The sequence below is a fragment of the Zalophus californianus genome, chromosome X (assembly GCF_009762305.2).
Source record: "Zalophus californianus isolate mZalCal1 chromosome X, mZalCal1.pri.v2, whole genome shotgun sequence".
Lineage (NCBI taxonomy): Eukaryota > Metazoa > Chordata > Mammalia > Carnivora > Otariidae > Zalophus > Zalophus californianus.
Genome location: NC_045612.1, coordinates 125309483 through 125316495, shown reverse-complemented (window position 1 = coordinate 125316495; position 7013 = coordinate 125309483).

Below are 7013 nucleotides of genomic sequence, written 5' to 3'. Positions count from 1 at the left end.
TGATATAGACTCGATAGAGGAGGGAGGGCTTCATCCCCACAAGCACTCACGGGGTCCCTGGTGAGATGAGTAGCACAGGGCTAGAAGTGAGGGGAGAGCGAGGGCGTTGAATCCCTGTCTAGACTCATTGTCATCACATGGTGAATTCCAAGTTCTAGCCTTATAGATCAGGTGGCCACACATCCCAGTTTGTCTAGGAAAGCCTTAATATCCACCTTTTCTCCCCGTGGAATGATGAGTCGTGCTTCCTTTCACTCCCCAAAGTGTCTTCGGTTTGGTTGACAGATTGTATGCCTTTTCTTCCCCAGTTCCACATTCCCAGAAACCCTGTGAGGCACACTGGAGTTGTAAGTATTTGGAGGCAGAGGGTCTCTTCCCGCTATTATGGAACTTACTATCTAATGCAAAGCAGCCCAACATTCATCATAATTAATATCAGACGATGGATTAAATGCCAAATGTGAAGAGCTGTTTCATTCATTAAAATTCACTTAGGCACAAAGATCTGCGGGGTCTTCATATATTAAGGGCTCACTGTTGTGCAGCGAACCACAGAGCATTTTTGTCTACTTGTCTCCAATCATGCAGAAACAAAATGGTCTGTGAGGTAGAACAGGTATTATTATACCCAGCTGAGAGATGAGGAAGTTGAGGTACAGAAGGGCAGGCCATGCAATTCATCAAATTTGAATCATGGAGACTGGATCCCAGATGGTGGGGGTTCTTACCGAGCGGGCTCTCCATTCTTAGATGTGTCTGCCCTTCTGACTGAGCGTGTCTGATCCGTCTGTACAAGAGAAAGACGGATACTTCACCCCGAACTCAGGATACCCGTGCCAGCTTTGGTTAAAAAATCCTATTAATCATTGATTGGAGTCCCATGAGGATTCCTTATATGAAGTTCTGAGAATGTAGAACATTTGCAAATGTGACTTCCCTCTTCCATTTTAGACCAAAGATACTCCACGAAGAATGCCTTTGACTGTCCTCAATGCCCCCAAACTACTGATCTTGAGTGTCACTGTTATTTCCGCAAGCATTCATGAGGGCGGCAAGGTCTGATGGTAGGTGTGGCAGGCTTTGAACTTGTTTTCCAGATCTCAGCGATCTGACTATTAGAAAGGTTGAAACCATTGCACTCCTAAAGGAGACAGTGTCTGACCAGAATAAGCTGAGATATTTCTCTTGTGCCAGTGTAAGATTTCCAAAATATTCCCTCTCTTGTTGCACCTCAAAAAGGACAGTGCCCCTTTCCCATGGCGTGCTAGACCCCCTGCGTCGAACAAAGTCACCTAAGATTTTGCCAGCCAAATAGTTTTTCTTTATGTATGTTATTTACTGTTGTCATTGTGATGTCCAGAATCCTGGAGAGTGAGCCCCATAAGCACAGAAATCGGGGACGAGGCACAGATTTTTGGTAACCATAAGGGGATATGGCTGTGTGTGTGTGAATCACATGACCGTGACCTTATTCATTCTGATCTCTCGGATATGGACTGTGTATAAACAACTGCTTGCACCAAATATAATAACAGTTGTCCCACAAACACAAACTCCCAGGAAAACCCAGTGGACAACAGAAAGGAGAAAAGGAGCTAAACACGTTTATTTGAACCTAATTGCTTGATTTACTCGAGGGCTGGCCAGCTGCAAAAGTCTGTGGAGCAGCTTTGAAAGCATGTGCTGAACTTTAATCTTTACTTAGGGAAACCCCATGATTCCCTGGGAATTCTGCCTGTGTAAAGACCATAACATATGGACCATTTGTGGAGACATATGTTTGACTACTGAGCCCTCAAGCAAAACTTTCACAAATCCCTCTTGCTCCTCTTTAAATCTCCAGCAAACAGATATGAAGTGGGAGGCCACTCCCCTTCTCTGCCTTGCCCCTCATGGGGGGATCTGCACGGCATTATCGAGACCTTTCTCTCGGATGATGTGTTCTCATCAGAAAGAGGAAGGAGAGACACTTAGCCAAGGGATTTCACTCATACTGCAGAGAACACTTTCTCTTTTCATCTATCAAATGCACGAACAACTTCCTCTCTTGCCTTTGGCTCTAGAAGATCGCCCATCTGTTCTAGGAGGGTCATAGGTGTAAACCAGAGTCAATCATCTTCGGGCACAACAGTGAGTCTGGATGGGCTTTGGCAAGAAAGGGACATCGCCTCCAACAGGCAACTGGGAAATGTGGCCCCCAACTGGCCTCTTGCCTCTTTCTCTCTAAATGAGGAGTGACAAATGAACGTGCCATTTCCCAGTGGAAATGAAAAGCCCCTCCTGCTCTCTGTTACTGAGCTGTCATGGCATTGTTTTTGGGTTAACTCCCTTCACCCCAAACCTACCAGGAGCTTAGGTCTCCCCAGGGGTCCCTCATACAGCATGGGGATGACAGGGGCCTCTGAAGCTTGCAGACTGTCTGGAGGGGTTATGAGCCAAGCGGGTGAAGGGGCGTTGCGAGTGAACTCACCAGTAGAACCCATAGCCCATGGCCCAGGGTGCTCCCACACTTAGGGCTAATGCCTCTTTTGCATTAGCAGAGAGTCTTGTTGCTTGCTTGCTCACAATTTGAGAATGTGGCCCTACGAGTGAGTCATGGATTAAAACAGAGTACCTCTCTTTGCCTTGATTTCTCCCTTGAAGCAAAACAACAACAACAACAAAAGAATATCCCTGTAGTATCTACCACACATGCTCGACACTCAAGAAGTCACAGCCAACAGGACAGATAGAGTGCTTATGATCAGGGGATGCAAACACAAATGGGGTGTATATGCGATGACGAGCATCACCAACAGGAACCTAGGGGATCTTGGGTGAATATCTTAGCAGGACCACAAAACTGGAACGTGTTTCATGCGACCTGGGCATTGTGCAGATGTCGTACTCCCTTGGCACACACATTCACCTTTTCACCTGCTTTAATGTGGCGTAGTGCGTGAAACGTATCCTGATGCATTTACAGCACTTTACCTTGAGAGTCAATCTGGCCACTAGGCATGGCTACTAGGAGGAGAGGTGTGACATTTGTTTGGTTTGGTTGGGCCCTGGGGTGGAGTGTCGGCTGCGTTCTTGCAAACTTGCCTTCTGGAGAAACCCCCAGCCGGGGTGTTGAATAAACCATTCCACCCTATTTCTTCTCTTCCCTGAATCAGAGCTTCCACTTTCTAACAGAGTCAACAGAATCTTATGAAGACATCTGTCTAACGTCAACAGCTTATCCTCACGGAAACGCAACTGCAAATCCATCCACCAACAACATGAATGTGTACGAAGAGCAGGCAGACAGACAGGCAAAATTAAAAAAAAAAAAAAAAGACAGAAAGAAAAAAAAAGAAGGAAAAGAAATAGGTCACAGAGAACAACACCGAGGGATTGAAAATAATTTTTGAGCTAGACCCAGGAATATTTACATGAGGATCAGAACCTGGTAAACGGGTCGTAGTCTCTCAACACACGTATGCATTTATTACGGGAAGGAAATACAAAGCTGTTGGTGAGAGAGGTGTTCTGGGGTGAGTTTTCAGCTGTGGCAGAAACACACACATTTTCATTCTTGTGCTTGCCATTTGTGCGGTCAGGAAGCCTTGTTTTCTAGAGCAGGATTGCTCTCCTCTATTGCAATGCCCTAAGCTCTGCACCTCATGTATTTTACTTCTGAAATGCTCTCTTTTGGCGCTTCACTTCCTTGCTTTACCCCCGTGATGCCAATGCCAGCAACAGCCGCCTACCCCTCTTCCAGATCCCTCGATACGACTCACATATGATGCTCAGCCTGGCAGGACTGGTAGCACTACTCATATCTGCTCCCCATGGCGTTTCCCCAAACTGTCAGGCGGCGTAGGAAAGTGTTTGTTGCCGGCAATGAGGATGCAGCCCTGTTAGGTTGAGGAAAGGACTCATGCAGCTATGCCCACTGACACCCAGCTATCATTCTTGGCAGCCCACCTGTTCAGAGGGCGTGGGGAAAGGTGCGTTTGCTCTCGAAGCAAAGCTATACTGGCAGGTGGCAAAGACCCATCATCTGCAAGTTGTTGGCTACAAGGGGGTGGTGAGAAAATTGTTTCTCTCTCTGTCAGTGGATTTAGAATGCGTCGTTTCTGAGGGTCCACAGTCACCCACTGAATGGTCCAGACAGAAGGGAAAGCGAAGCTGTACTTTGCAATCCCGTGTAACTAGAGAGACTCACAGGGAATTGTAACCGAGGGTACGAAACGTCAGCTCGGACCCTCTCACCAAATCCCCTCTTCTTCCATGGCCTCTGGACACTGGGCCAGGGAAAAGGAGAAGACAGAGGGATGATCCTAGAACCAGACCCACCACTTGGGAGTTTTATTCTCTGAAAAAAGGAGAGGATTTTCATGTGAAATATGGAAAGAGGAAATGCTCTTCCAAGAGACCAGCATCTAAAGACAGGATAAACATTAAGGACTGGTGTTTTCCTTGGAATTTAAGAGCAATAAGAGGAAGCTTATGGGTGCTTTTTTGTTTTGCTTTGTTTTAAAGATTTCATTTATTTATTTGAGAGAGAGAGAGCGTGAGCAGTGCAGAGAGGGAGAAGCAGTCTCCCTCCCCCCAAAGCGGGGCTCGATCCCAGGACCTTGGGATCACGGCCTGAGCCGAAGACAGACATTTAACCGACTGAGCCACCCAGGCGCCCCAGGAAGCTTATGGATTGAAAACGTTCTCCCCTTCTGCTACTTCCCTGTAGGTATATAGTTCCCAATGTACGTAGCAGCCTACAAATTATTGACAAGAACTCATACCATAATACATAGAGCAACAACTCAGTACATATACTGATAATTGTTACATAGTGATCGGTGAGTATAATTGTGCTACACGCAATTATAATTCTTTGCATGCACCAGTTCAGCCTCTGCAGCACAGGGTAGGAAATGTTGGCCTGGAGGGTTGGCAGTGACCTTTCAAAGCCCACCCATTTCTGTTGATCATGTGCAAGAAGAACATCTCTCCAGGGGTCCCAGGGACCAGGAGCTTTGGGGAAGAATTAGCCACAAGGAAAGCCATCAATGACACAGGTCAGAGCAGAAGAAGCAGGACAAGCTCCATATTTAGGGGGCAAGGGTTAGGATGGCCCAGAGAGTGGTAGACACAAGAGAAACCCCATCTTTCTCTAGCAATCTCAGAGAGACAAGCTGTTGGAGTGAAGAGGCCATGCCTATAAGTGCGGCATCTCTATTTCACACAGAAGCATGTTGCACCTCAAAGGATGCATGACTCTCCAGGAGCTGCCTCTGGTTTTATTTGTAACTGAAGTCAGAAGAGACTTTGTCTTTCCTACACACAACTGGAGTCTTGCCGGAGAGAAATGTCGACTCATTTTTTTTTTTTTTTTTTGTTCCTTATCAAGTGATTCTTAGCACCTGGATTTAACAAATACCTTAACCAGTGAAACGCTATCCAAAGCTTTTAGAAAATCGAATCATGTAGCAGTCAGTGAATGGCCACTGGGTCGTGCAGCAGAAACATCCCTAATATCCCTCGAGACGGGAGTTTAAGGGAGCTTCAGAAAAAGCTTCATCTCCCAAAATCTTTGCTGGCAATTTGTAATCAAATGGCTCTTTCAGAGATAGTCTCTTACTGTCTTTGACAAACTGTTTCTCATAATTTCCCCCCCAATGATGGAAACTATAAATGCTCATTATTGATCTTCTTATTGAAAAATGGCATTATACATGTCACTTTTGAGGCTTGAATAAATCAAGAGAAAAGCAGGGACAGAATTCAAATTATAAAAAACTGAAGACAGCTGATTGGTTTTTAATGGATTCATACTGTTTTTCAGTCTTTGGTCCTATGTGGTTTCTAATCCTTTGTGGAACTAAGGGTTAATTCTCAGCTCTGTCCAGGAACACATAAAGAATGGGACAATGGGCTTTAACACCCATTTCAACAACAAATAATGCAGCGAGGTGGGGGAGAGAACGTTTGGAAGGTGGCCTCATGGAGTCCCCGAATCAGTCCATTTAGTGATAAATGTCAACATCAGTTCTTATACTGACTCTCCAGAGGGAAATTACTGAGTGAGTCACTGTGAATAGACATTAAATACTAGCCTTTCTTGGGCTTTTTTTTTTTTTTTCCCTTAGTGTTCATACCAAGACAAGGTTAGTGAGTTTTCGTGATTCTATTCAATTAAGAGTCCAAAAAAAAAAAATATGTAGGGAATTATAAACACACATGTCCATTACTGACACCTGCCTGGGGACATCAGGTCATCCCTGCATTTCCCTCCAGTCTCACCCCCACTGGTCAGAAATCACCCACCAAGTTTCAGAAATCTCAGTGGGGATAGGAGTGACTTGAAAGTCAGGCCATGTGTGAAATAGTCTCTGGAAAACCATAACCTGTGTTTGTAACTTTAGCTAAACCTAAAAGGGAAGAGGTACCCTCAGTTTGGCAGGGAGGGGAAAAGGTGGTGAAATGGAAGTTAATAGATATCTAAAAATTTTTGTTTACCTTTGGTTTGACCTAAAACTTGAGTTCCCAGGTAACTGGCTCAATTGAGTAACATAAAAAGTTAACAAACGTTATGTATGTATGGAATACTGGAAAAGAAAAGGTTCCCAGTGAAATGAATGGTCGCAAAGTGAACACATGTAACCACCACTCAGGTAAAACAAAACAAAACAAACAAAAAGAAATCCACCATTACCTGCATCTCAAGAGCATCTTCCAGACCCCTCCTGATAATTACCATTCCAGATGCCAAAAATAACTGCTTTCCTAAATTCTAACACCATAGGTTAGATTTGCCTGTTTCTAAACGCTATATAAATGGGACCATTTATTAAGCATTTATTATTCTGTCCAGCCTATTTCAGTTAATATTATGCTTGTGATTTATCCACGTTGTTGCATGGGGTGGTGCTTGAATTATTTTTCATTTCTGTATAAGATGCTGTTGTAGAAATATCCCTCAACGTAGTCATTGGACTGTGGACATACCTTCAGGCTCTTTCCTGTGGTTGGCTGGTTGGACAGTGGTG